Source organism: Dipodomys ordii, unplaced genomic scaffold, assembly GCF_000151885.1.
Source record: "Dipodomys ordii isolate 6190 unplaced genomic scaffold, Dord_2.0 Scaffold74, whole genome shotgun sequence".
NCBI classification, from domain to species: Eukaryota; Metazoa; Chordata; class Mammalia; order Rodentia; family Heteromyidae; genus Dipodomys; species Dipodomys ordii.
This window is the reverse complement of record NW_012267290.1, coordinates 5,510,959-5,522,313: the sequence shown is the minus strand read 5'-3', so window position 1 is coordinate 5,522,313 and position 11,355 is coordinate 5,510,959. Positions and strand designations below refer to the sequence as shown.

General features: G+C 59.0%; 1 protein-coding gene across 1 annotated transcript in view; it reads left to right on the top strand.

Annotated features, from left to right (window-relative positions):
- Dlgap2 (discs, large (Drosophila) homolog-associated protein 2) overlaps positions 1 to 11,355 on the top strand; it is a 463,794-nt gene that overhangs the window by 340,363 nt on the left and 112,076 nt on the right. The window contains exon 3 of the mRNA XM_013024218.1: positions 11,070 to 11,135. The gene's annotated coding sequence lies outside the window, so the exon portion shown is untranslated. The remainder of the gene's footprint in view (positions 1 to 11,069; positions 11,136 to 11,355) is intronic.

The following is an 11,355-nucleotide window of genomic DNA, read 5'->3' as shown; positions in this document are numbered from 1 at the left end:
GCTGTGGTTGTCTGGGGACTGGGCGCTGTGGTTGTCTGGGGTTTAGGTGCTGTGGTTGTCTGGGGACTGGGCGCTGTGGTTGTCTGGGGAATGGGCGCTGTGGTTGTCTGGGGTTTGGGTGCTGTGGTTGTCTGGGGACTGGGTGCTGTGGTTGTCTGGGGTTTGGGTGCTGTGATTTTCTCTGGGGACTGCCTTTTACCCCCCCTCTCCTACCCAACCTTTGATAAGGACCTGGGGTCTCCAGATGCCAGCTCTTGTGTCCCTCTGGGCATGCCCACCAGGACTGGGGTGGTTGTCCCTCTGTGGCGCTGTAGGTGGGAGAGGATGGACCAAGGTCAGTCCCAGGCCTGTTCAGTCAGGAATGAGGCCAGTTTCACAATTTCACTAGCAATGATTGCACCGTGTATGGGTTCGTTTGGATTTAAAGACAACTTAAACCTAGAAAGAGAAATTATATTTAAGTAAATATACAAAATTTGCCGATCCTCTCACTGGTTCATTAAATTATTTGACAACGATTTCCAAAATAAAGTGTAGGTTAACAAAAGGAAGGAAGGCTGAGGGATAAATTTAACATTCCAGGAGTTGACTGTATGTTCCTTACAGAGGCTGAAGCACAGAGACATCTACCCCTCCTGGCTGGGGAGGCCTCTGAGATGGAAAGTCGTGGTGTCTTTCTGCAAAGATTGAGGAAGCCCACTCAGTAGGCTGAGATCTAAGGATTGTGTTTGGGAGCTTCCCAGTCAGGAAAGCCCATGATAGTCCTATCTCCAATGAACCCGCAGAACTGCTGGAAATACAGCTGTGGGTCAAGAACTAGCCTTGAGCGCAAAATCTCAGAGACAGTGCCCAGGTCCTGAGTTCAAGCCCCAGCATCAGAAAAAAATGCACCTATTAGACAGACAAGTTAGAGATACTTTACAAAGGAAAGAAAAATTGGAAAGCCAGTTGGCTAGAGCTGGACCCCATGTGAGGGAGCTTTGAGATCATTTTACAGCACCATGGTTTTGGAGTTTGGAGGGAAGGGTTCTTTTGCGAAGGTCCAGAGATCCAGTGGAGAAAGCTTTGGGAGGTGGACAGAGGCTGGAACTGTGTGGCGGGGCCTGGCCAAGACTAGAGCTGTGAGCTGGATAGGGATTTCCGGGCAAAGTGGCTGTGACCCCTGCCCAGGAGGAGGAGTGTTGGTGGTTTTGTCCCTAACTCTTCCAGGACACAGGGAACTGCTCCCCTCCTCCCCCCAGGTGGTGGCAGCGGTGCGGGGTGTGCCCCTCCCTCCCCCCCCCCCCGGCGGTGGCAGCGGTGCGGGGTGTGGCGCGGTGTGACACCATCTTACATGCTCACCAGGGTGAACGCACTGAGGGGGAAACACACTGTGAATGAGCCAGGGAGAATTGTGCGGACACATGGGCTACACCTGGGCAGGAGGTTTCAGAAGCAGACTGGAAATTGGGATGACTTCAGAGCCCCGCCTGCCATTGTTCTGTGAAATTATCGTTGCCTTCCTTTTCCTCATCGTGCAAGATGATTATGAGAAGGGTTTGTGTCATTGAGGTCAGGCTGGTTAGCTGGAGCTGCTCTCCACGATGAATGCGTTCCCCACCTCCAGGCCCGGCAGGACTTAACCATTGCTCAAATGCACAGCCTATCTAGGGAGCGGTCACCTATCTTCAGCAGACAAGACTGCTAGAGGACGAGGCAGGCAAGCAGGCACATTTCTAAGCAAAATATCCAGAGAGCAAATCTCTCTGGTGTAGACAGACGGTGTCCCCTGGCAGAGCCTGGCCTAACCTCAGGGTGCCTGATGGCCCCAGCTTAGAGCACAGGAGCAGAGCACCCATGGAGCACACCAGGACCCAGGACAGGGGAAAGACTCCACGCCTGACACACTGACACGGCACTGGGAAGGACTCCACACCTGACACACTAGACACAGCACTGGGAAGGACTCCACCTGACACACTAGACACGGCACTGGGAAGGACTCCACACCTGACACACTGACACGGCACTGGGAAGGACTCCACGCCTGACACACTAGACACGGCACTGGGAAGGACTCCACCTGACACACTGACACGGCACTGGGAAGGACTCCACCTGACACACTGACACAGCACTGGGAAGGACTCCACCTGACACACTAGACACAGCACTGGGAAGGACTCCACCTGACACACTAGACACGGCACTGGGAAGGACTCCACACCTGACACACTAGACACGGCACTGGGAAGGACTCCACCTGACACACTAGACACGGCACTGGGGAGGACTCCACCTGACACACTAGACACAGCACTGGGGAAGGTTCGGTGCCTGGCACACTAGACACGGCACTGGGGAAGGTCCCGTGCCTGGCACACCTGGGCACAGCACTGGGGTCCTGGCTCCTCAGGATCTGAGTGACCCGTGGCCATGTGGGGCTGTGATGTCATCAGCACTGAGGTTTTTCCATCCACTCTTCCAGCTCTGTGCGTCCTCCGACAGCCTCACTCCAGACGGGGTGACCCGGCCAGCCTTTCCCAGGGCCCAGAGCTCCAGCTGACCAGAGTGTAGAGATTACCAGGGAAAGCGGCCACGTGGGCACCACCCACTTGGTGTCCCGATGTGGCAGCAACAGCCAGTCTGACGTTGGCAGCCGGGGTCTGAGGCCCGGCACGTGGCCAACGGGCCCAGCCTTTCTGTAACATCCATCTTCCCTCCTCGGCAGGGGTGACCTGCCACACCGGCCGCTCGGGGAGCTGAAACTGATCAAGCGACTGGCAGTCTTTTTTGTGTGTTTAGTTTCAGGTCAAGAAGTACAAAATTTGCCAAAGTAAAATCAATCCAGAATCCAGGGACTTGAAGAATAGATGGCTACCTCAGAGCTGCTATAAAACCGTGTACTTATTTGGTTTCCTGAAAGTCAACTTGTGTGTGACATATTTTTTTTAAAGAAAGAATGATGCCTTAGGCACGATTTGCCAATGAATAATAGGGAGCCGGTTTTGCCTGTCATTTGTTAACAAATGTTATTCCCTTTATTAATATCCAAAGTGAAATAGGTGAATAATGGCGCGGCCTGGGGATATAGATCAAAATTCAGCTTTACAGCTAAGCAGCACAGAGACTGGACATTTACAAGAATTTGGGGCATGGCCCACCAGCCACAAATCACATTTCTGAAGTGGCTTTCCTTTTAAAAAGGAGACTAAATAGAAAGATTTTAGCTAAGAACCCTTTTGATGTCCAGATTCATAGAATGAATTCTCTATGTAATCGAGGGAGTTGATTCAGTTCTGTATCACTGATCATCCATTTTTATGTAAGTTCTAAAGTTGAACACGTGGCGTTAAAACCCACTCACCCTGGGGGGGGGGGCGCCTGCCCCAGGTGACACCAAGGCTGTCCCGAGTGTAAGGTCTGGGGGCGCTGACGGCCTCCAGCCCTGTGACACCTCCCAGAGCAGAGTCAGGGCAGGTGGAGCAGAGGCCGCAACAGGGCACCGGCCGGGGTCGGGCACGTGAGGGAACGCACACATCGGGGTGCTGAGCTGCTGGACCGGAGTGGGGTGTCTGGGCCAGGGCGTCTCGGTCCCTGCGGGTCAGCTGCTCTGCTGCCCTAGCACCCCGTCTTCGTGACCGGCTCCGCCTGGACACGGGAGGCCCGAGAAGGTGGCCAGCTCCCGGCCTGACAGCAGCGGCTGTGACTCGCAGTGACAGGAGCGATGTCCTGCGGGGGTGGACTGGGCAGTTTGTGGCTGAATCCCCGGGGCTCGGCGGCCCTCGAAGGCCAGGCTGGGGAGGGAGGGGCCGTCCTCACTGTTGGTGAGGGAGAGCCATGCTCAGAGAAGAGGTGACTGCCGCGGTCTGCCGAGTCTGCGCTCTGGCAGCACCGGCAGGAGCCACTGATGGACACACAGCTTCTTCTTTCTGGCTTTCTTGCTCTGTCTCGCTATGTGGAGGAGGAGGCAACTAAACACGTCTTCAATAGAAGAAGGAAGAAACACGTTTTACTGCAATCTGCTTTAGCCCAGATCATCAGGTTCCAGATGGGCTTTTACCAAAGTCTATTGGGCCCCAGAAATTTGTAGCTTACTTTGCACTTTATGGAAAGTAGACCGGCCAGTTGCAGGAAATTTGGAAATCACAAAATGCTGAAAAGGGAAAGTCAAATTTCCACAATCTCTGCGAACATCTCGGTAAACAGCCCACAGTTCCAGATTGTGAAGCACACGGCATTTGTACATAGCTTCCCTCACCTCACACTATGCAAGGGGTTTCTAACACTCTTAAAAGCTCTAACTCGTTTTCATGTGTTTATTGTTATGATAAAGATGATGTACAGAAGGGTTACGTTTTCACAGGTCAGGTAATGAGTTCCTTTCTTTTTGGAAAGCGTTTAGCCTTTCCGTGGCTCTATCCCAGTCCAAAAATTCTAAATTAACCGAACCATATTTATTTAACCACTCAGCTGTAAGTCGGCCTTTGGAAATCACGGTTTATCACTTTTCTTAAAGAAAACAAATGGAGCATCACAAACTCATTTTCCCACAATCCGGGGAGATGGGCGGAGGCTGGGTGCAGTCACCCAGAGTCAGGCCAGCATCCCTGGGGAGCAGAGACACCAGATCAGGTAGAAAATGAAGACAGTGTGTCAAATGAAGAATAAAGAGCTTTAAAAGTTAACCTGGTTGCTTCTCGTGTTGGCAGGCCTGAGCAATTGCAGCCCAGAAGGTGTGTTGTAGATCACAGGGCCCAAGAGGCCCCTGGCAGGCCCACACAAGGCGGTCAGCCCGGGGAGGGCTCACAGTGACGCCCTCCAGGCGTCCAGCAGGGCCCTCCAGGGCACCGGAAACCTGTGGGCCAAGGGAAGTAGATGAGGCACCGCCCTAGCCTGGCAGAGGGAGGAGATCTGGGCAAGGCCAAAGGAGCACTTTGATTTACAGCTTGGGTCACTGCACGGGGCTGTAGTCTCGGCCCTGACCCTTCCTTAGGCCCACATTTGAGCCATGAGAGGTGTGGCCTGGTCCCTTGGGGGAGGCAGAGACCCCCCTCATCTTCTGAGTGTTCCCCGGGTAGACAAGCTAGACTTAGCAAACACAAGTACGGGTGCCCAGGTACATTTGAACTTCAGGGAACAATAGACATGCGTGATGTGAACACCCTAAAACCATTCTTGGTGCCCCCAAGACACAGCATAACGGGAGGCCGTGCAGCCTGACTGACCTGGGCCTTCGGGAGAGGTGCGGGAAAGCTCCTGCCCTGAGACTGGCGCCTGCATCACGGAATCCTAGAGCAGCTTGGTGTGGAAGGCCAGGTTTCCAAACTCTGTCTGTAAGGTTGGATTTTCTGTGCAAACATCAACTGACACCTTTAAGGCATCTTTAGTCTAAAGCTTTATTAAACACCAATGATAGTGCAAAGGATTTAGAGCTGGGTGCATGTGGAATTTAGATGTAAAACATGTTATGTAAAATATAATTATGTCACTTTTCAAGTGAATGATGTTCAAATTTAACTGAAGACAGATATAATCTCATCTCAAAGCTGTCAGACATTTAAATAAGAAGCAGTCTGCTTTTTCACTTCCAGTACTTTAAAATTTTTAGTCCACAGACATGTTACTTCTAGTCATAACTAAGTGTTGTTTTGGAGTAAAATTCTCCTAAAAGAAGCCAGGCTGGGGACGGGAGGGTGATGGGGTGGCAGGAGCTAGCAGCAAGGAAGACCATGGCACACATCCAGCAGGAAGGGAGACCCTATCTCAAAAATACCCAGTGTAGCCAGGCGCCAGTGGCTCACACCTTTATTCCTAGTTACTCAGGAGGCTGAGGTTAAGGATTGCAGTTTGGAGCCAGCCCTGGCAGGAAAGTCCGTGAGACTCTCATCTCTAATCTACTTAGAAAACACTGGAAGTGGTGCTGTGGTTCATGAGGTAGAGCGCTAGCCTTGAGCACAAAGAGGCTCAGAGACAGCACCCAGGTTCTGAGTTCAAACCCCAGAACCAGCAAAAAATAAAAATAACAATGCACAAAAGGGCTGGAGGTGTGGTTCAGTGGTAGACTGCCTGCCTAGTGACCATGAGGCCCTGAGTTCAAATCCAAGGGCCACAAAGGAAAGGATTCTTTTGGAAGCATGTGAACGCACTGTGGTGACCTTAACTTGATTTGAAGCTGGGGTCTGGGTGGGGAGGGATCCGGGAGCAGTTGGCAGGGCGTGGCGTGGCAGGGTGTGGCGTGGCTGCCACTGCGTCTGGGAGAGGCGCCACCCCCCCTGGGCCTTGGCTTTTCCGCTCAGCCTGGTTTCGATGACATTGAAGTGCCAATGACATTCTGCAGACTTTAGGGGCAGGTTCTGCTGAGACTCACTCCATCGTCCAAAATAGAATTAGGAGCATTTCTGTGTTTTCAAAGGAAAGCCGCCAGTTCTGATTAGCGCTGCGGCTGGCTGCAGGCAGTGTGCAGCTGTGGCTGAGAGCAGAGAGGAAGCCCGCATTAAGACTCATCAGTGCCATTGTCCTAGCCAGCCCGATGAGCCCTTAATTCAGGCAGCCTTCAATCCTGTCATTAGAGCAGCAGCCAGAATGTAGACTGGATGCACTTTCCTTAGAGTAAGCTTCTAGAGAATGCGAGAAGGTGGAAAGAGAGCCGGGGAACACAGAATTTGGCGGAAGACAAGGCAATCAGAGCTCCAGTGTCCGTGCCAGCTTCCAGTCCTCTGCAGCGGGTACAACGACCAGCACAGGAAGCCTGCTCCTGCACGGGGCAGTGACGGGACAGGAAGCCCCCACGTGGGGCAGGGACCGGGACAGGAAGCCCCCGCGTGGGGCAGGGACCGGGACAGGAAGCTCCTGTGTGGGGCAGTGACGGGACAGGAAGCCCCGGCGTGGGGCAGTGACCAGCACAGGAAGCCCCCGCGTGGGGCAGTGACCAGCACAGGAAGCCTGCTCCTGCACGGGGCAGTGACGGGACAGGAAGTTCCCCGGCGTGGGGCAGTGACGGGACAGGAAGTTCCCCGGCGTGGGGCAGTGACGGGACAGGAAGTTCCCGTGTGGGGCAGTGACCGGGACAGGAAGCTCCCCCACGTGGGGCAGTGACGGGACAGGAAGTTCCCGTGTGGGGCAGTGACCGGGACAGGAAGTGCCCCCGCGTGGGGCAGTGACCGGGACAGGAAGTTCCCCCGCGTGGGGCAGTGACGGGACAGGAAGTTCCTGCGTGGGGCAGTGACCGGGACAGGAAGTGCCCCCGCGTGGGGCAGTGACCGGGACAGGAAGTTCCCCCGCGTGGGGCAGTGACGGGACAGGAAGCTCCTGTGTGGGGCAGTGACCGGGACAGGAAGTGCCCCCGCGTGGGGCAGTGACCGGGACAGGAAGTTCCCCCGCGTGGGGCAGTGACCGGGACAGGAAGCTCCTGCGTGGGGCAGTGACCGGGACAGGAAGCTCCTGCGTGGGGCAGTGACCGGGACAGGAAGCTCCTGTGTGGGGCAGTGACGGGACAGGAAGTTCCCCCGCGTGGGGCAGTGACCGGGACAGGAAGTGCCCCCGCGTGGGGCAGTGACGGGACAGGAAGCTCCTGCGTGGGGCAGTGACCGGGACAGGAAGCTCCTGTGTGGGGCAGTGACGGGACAGGAAGTGCCCCCGCGTGGGGCAGTGACCGGGACAGGAAGTTCCCCCGCGTGGGGCAGTGACGGGACAGGAAGTTCCCCCGCGTGGGGCAGTGACTGGGACAGGAAGTCCCCGGCGTGGGGCAGTGACCGGGACAGGAAGTTCCTGCGTGGGGCAGTGACGGGACAGGAAGTTCCCGCGTGGGGCAGTGACGGGACAGGAAGCCCCCGCGTGGGGCAGTGACGGGACAGGAAGTTCCCGCGTGGGGCAGTGCGGGACAGGAAGTTCCCCGTGTGGGGCAGTGACCGGGGCAGGAAGTTCCCGCGTGGGTCAGTGACCGGGACAGGAAGCCCCTGCGTGGGGCAGTGACCGGGACAGGAAGTTCCCCCGCGTGGGGCAGTGACGGGACAGGAAGTGCCCCTGCGTGGGGCAGTGACAGGATAGGAAGTTCCCCCGCGTGGGGCAGTGACCGGGACAGGAAGTTCCCGTGTGGGGCAGTGACGGGACAGGAAGCCCCCGCGTGGGGCAGTGACCGGGACAGGAAGTTCCCCTGCGTGGGGCAGTGACCGGGACAGGAAGTTCGCCTGCGTGGGGCAGTGACGGGACAGGAAGTTCCCCCGCGTGGGGCAGTGACCGGGACAGGAAGTTCCCCTGCGTGGGGCAGTGACCGGGACAGGAAGTTCCCCTGCGTGGGGCAGTGACCGGGACAGGAAGCCCCCGCGTGGGGCAGTGACGGGACAGGAAGCCCCCGCGTGGGGCAGTGACGGGACAGGAAGCTCCCGTGTGGGGCAGTGACGGAACAGGAAGTTCCCCTGCGTGGGGCAGTGACCGGGACAGGAAGTTCCCCGCGTGGGGCAGTGACCGGGACAGGAAGCCCCCGCGTGGGGCAGTGACGGGACAGGAAGCCCCCGCGTGGGGCAGTGACTGGGACACCCTGCTCACTATCTTTCCAAAAGCGCCTGGTCAGGGAAGCCACCAAGAAGCAGGAAACAGACCCGCTGAGCTGTAATGGTCAGCTTCCTGTTGCTGTGTCCAAATTCCGGAGAGAGCGAAGAGGGAGGCTTTGTTCTGGCTCCGTGTCAGGGTTTTCGGCCTGTGGCCAGCTGGCTCCACTGCCACGGGGCTGTAACCAGGCAGCGGATGCAGCAGGGAGAGTGGGGAGGGAGAGTTGGGGAGAGGGGAGGGCATCGAGAGGGAGGGCGCTGAGGGGGAGGATGTCCGAGTCCTGCCCAGGTCACACACCTGAACGCTGCCGTGCTGAGGACCGGCGTCCTGCGGTCAGCACGGCCCTGTCACGTCTACACCGCCCCAGTGGCGTCTGCTGCCCGGCCGTCCCAGCGTCCTGAGGAGGGAAAGGCCACACGGGCCCCTCGCAGGCCCCCTCGGTGTCTGCCCCTCCGGCTCCGCGCTGCTGGGTTTGAACAACAGGAAGTAGAGGGTGAGCGGAGGCCTCTGAGGCAAGGGCAGGGCTCAAGGGCCCCCCCGCCCCCACAGCCCACTCCTGAGGACCGCCCCCCGCCCCCACAGTCCACTCCTGAGGCCGCGCAGCATGTACTTCACGTGGTGGCTGGGGGTCCCCGTAACACGAGCGGAGCAGGTTCAGGCGTAGGAGGGGCTCGGGTCCCCGGCATCGCTGCCCTGGCCAAGTTCGCGTGTCATGCACCCATCTGCCCCTCTCCCCTCGGCACCGCCGGAGAGACGCGGGCAGGGCACGGGGCACTGACTGCTCACTCTCCACGGCGTCAGCCTGCACGGGCCTCTCGCCCGAGATGCGACCACGGCTCTGGAGAGCAGCTGCTAGAAACGCTGGGTGGGAGGGCGCGGCCCAGCCTTCAAAGTGAGCATGCCAAATGCACACGGAGCAAGCTCCCTGGCCCCCGGTGGTGCGAGGCAGGCCTCCGGTGCAGCCTCCTCCCTGGCCCCCGGTGGTGCGAGGCAGGCCTCCGGTGCAGCCTCCTCCCTGGCCCCCGGTGGTGCGAGGCAGGCCTCGGGTGCAGCCTCCTCCCTGGCCTCCGGTGGTGCGAGGCAGGCCTCCGGTGCAGCCTCCTCCCTGGCCCCCGGTGGTGCGAGGCAGGCCTCCGTTGCAGCCTCCTCCCTGGCCTCCGGTGGTGCGAGGCAGGCCTCCGGTGCAGCCTCCTCCCTGGCCCCCGGTGGTGCAAGGCAGGCCTCCGGTGCAGCCTCCTCCCTGGCCCCCGGTGGTGCGAGGCAGGCCTCCGGTGCAGCCTCCTCCCTGGCCCCCGGTGCAGCCTCCTCCCTGGCCTCCGGTGCAGCCTCCTCCCTGGCCCCCGGTGGGGCGAGGCAGGCCTCCGGTGCAGCCTCCTCCCTGGCCCCCGGTGGTGCGAGGCAGGCCTCCGGTGCAGCCTCCTCCCTGGCCTCCAGTGGTGCGAGGCAGGCCTCCGGTGCAGCCTCCTCCCTGGCCCCCGGTGCAGCCTCCTTCCACCCACGCTGTAGCGTCTCCGCTGCAAGGCGCTGCCCCCCTTGAGCCTCTTGCCAGGCTGGCACCAACTCCATCCGGCCCTAAGTTCGGTAGCGGGTCATTTCTACACATAAACCCAGGCTGGCCCGGCGTGGGGATCACCAAGTGTGTTCCGCCCGCGAGGCTCACGCTGTCTCTGCGCAGCCTTGCCCCCTGCGTGCTCTGTCCACGTTGTCAGCAGTGTTGTCGCCTGAGCACCTGTGGTTTGAGCAGTGTACATGAGCTCAGGTTCCTGGGCACTGCTGGTACCTGGTGTGCGCATGTATTGGCTGAGGGAATGACGGTTTGGTCTGCCCTGGGTTCCATCCTGTGTCCAGGGAGCCATGTGGCAGGGGTCACTTCGTCCCCACTGCCCAAAGATCTCCAGGCAGAGGGGAGCATGCCCGCCAGCCCTGCGCTGGGCCCATCACAAACCTCCCTGGGCCCAGCTCCCCGGGGTGGCTGGATAAAAGCACCTCTGTGCACCAGCCCCGTCAGATCAGTGCCAATGCCACACCGGGCCGCCAGGCAGCAGCGCCTGCCGTGCTGGGCTCAGGGTGAACGCCGGTCAGGAGCCCAGGGACCTGAGCAGCCTCCCCGCAGCAGGTGCCGGGCAGAGGCCGTGGGACACGCGTGTGTGGGTCACGGAGAGGCAAGGCACAGAGCACAGTCCAGCTTTCCCGACACAGGAAACCAGGCAGACAGGCCGGGCCGGCACACAGCGGCCGGTTGCTGAGACATCATGGTCTAAGGCTCCGGAAGCTAACCTGGGAGCAGAGCTCGCCGGCAGTGCCACACCCCCTGGAGCGGAGGTCACTGCCGTGCGCCCAAGCTGGTGCCCGGATGGACACCAGCCTGTCTGGAGTTGCTCAGGTCATGGGCACAAAATGCTGCATTCTCTGCAGTGACACTGGAATGGAGGCAGAAGTGTCTGGGGTCGGGAAGGCGCCCGCAGCGTGCCTGGCCTGGGTGGTGTCCTCCGCTGCTGCACACGGCCCATGCTAAGAACGACTTTGTTTCTGTCTTGCAGAGGAAGAAGGTGGAGATTTGGCCCAGCCGGGCCTCGGCTTCGAGGGGCCGGCCGACGAGGACCTAGGTAGAGTATGCCTGGCATGGGTCTCAGGGCCCGGCCTCCAGTCCACCGGCTGAGCATGCACACGTGGCCGGTGGCCTGAGACAAACCACATCACCTGGGCCATGTTTGCCCAAGGATGACGTTGAAGCACTTTGGGAGGCTCTGATGCTCCCCAACACAGCGCTCCTGCTGGTCTGCAGGTCCTCAGGCCGCCACTCCTCCACGGCCCCCAGGGATTTTG